Source organism: Trachemys scripta, chromosome 1 (assembly GCF_013100865.1).
Source record: "Trachemys scripta elegans isolate TJP31775 chromosome 1, CAS_Tse_1.0, whole genome shotgun sequence".
Taxonomy (NCBI): domain Eukaryota; kingdom Metazoa; phylum Chordata; order Testudines; family Emydidae; genus Trachemys; species Trachemys scripta.
Genome location: NC_048298.1, coordinates 54,146,706 through 54,148,479, shown reverse-complemented (window position 1 = coordinate 54,148,479; position 1,774 = coordinate 54,146,706).

Genomic DNA, 1,774 nt, shown 5'->3' with positions numbered 1-1,774 from the left:
GCAACGCATCACTTTTAATGCATTTCATCATATTAAGCTAGAACCTACGTGAAACCTAACAACTTGCTTAAAGATTCAACAAATCACTTGAGAAACCAAACCTAAACATGTTTTCCTACAGTACATCCACTTCATCTGTCACTAGATTTGCTGAATTATATCACTCATCAGAGGGAATTACTAGAGCCGATGAATTTTTATTGAGATCAGACTGGTGCTTTCACTGCTTGGTTCAAAATAGTTTTGAGGATCATTGGTTTTTACTGGCATCAACACAACAAATGAAATTTAAATGTGAAAAATGTGTGTGTTAATAGCTGATACTTGATTTGAAGGGACACATAAAAGGTCAGATTAAAAGATTTTTCACAGAAAGGTCTGCCATTATAAAAATGTTCAGAAGATGATGTTAATGGAGTTAATCTATAGTAATTTTAGGATCATTTGTCCAGTACTACTTCTGAACATTGAAAGGACTAATCTTCTTAAGCAAATCATTCTTTCAGCAACTCTGAGCGGAAAGAGCTAATTTACTGATATCCATAAATAAAATTCCTACGATAAAAGCGTTCTACTTGGAAGAAGTCAAAGTAGTAATTAAATTGTTTGTATATATGATAATCTTCTGCCTGCTTAGTTTTACTGTATATTTAAAAAAAAGTCAGAAATATTTCAGTGTAATAAATATGCAAAAAAATAGGTTTGTTCATACATATAGCCTTTGGGTCCAACTCTGCAACCCTTACTTATGTAAACTATTGACTTTAATGAGAGTTTTGCCTGAGAAAGGGATGTGGTATTGAATTCTTAAGGCCATTCTGTGTAAGCACAAGAGCTTTAGCAGTACAATAAAAAGATAATCACTGCCCAGATCTGATTTTAAGAAGGAAAGATCAAAGAGCTGATCACCCCTTGACTTGATTCTTTGTGTTTCTATTGGTATTCACCCTTCCTTGATAAACCTAGTAGGCATTTTGTTAATACTAGTGAAAGCAGGCTCTGAATTTTTTCCTAACAAAAGAAGTTTTAATCTTAGTGGCATGTTGACTTTTCTAGTCATTGATGATAAATGTGCATTTTTTAATGGAGAACATTCAAATTTTCTTTATTTGTGTAATAATTTTATTGACTCAAATTGGAGAAATATCTTAATTTTAATCCGAATGGGCAGAGCTTTCAGAATGGAATGGATTTAGATTACATTCACATCACAAAAAGCTGCTTTATATGATGTATATTTCTGTTCTCCAGAAGCCAGGTAGATGTTTTGTGATCCTCAGCTGGTATAGATCTGCATAGCTCTACTGACTTCTATATTGATTTCAGTTTACACCAGCTGAGGATTTGGCCTATTATACTTAGCTAATAAATCCAGTCCTACATTCCTTGTGCTCTGAACTCCTACAGAAACCAGCAACAAAAGTACAATGATCCAAGTCAAAGGATGATTTGAACTTTTATTTAATCTTTTTCAAATCAAATCTGTTGTTGCAAAGCATTTAGAAGACAAAGGGAGCTTTAGGAGTGCTGGGAAGGCAGGATCAGGCCCAGACTTTTTTTTCCAGCTTCTGAAGACAGCCATCTCCACCAATGCTATGCAAAAGCATGTTTTAATTTGCATAGTAGTTGTGCTACCTGACCAGAAAATGGGTATATTTAGTCAAATCATAGGAATGAGTTATTTCACTTACATGAAACTACCTGTATTTAATAAATCCCAGTAATTTAAAAAAACACACCCCAAAACCCACAGTTTTGTCATTTTACCTTTATA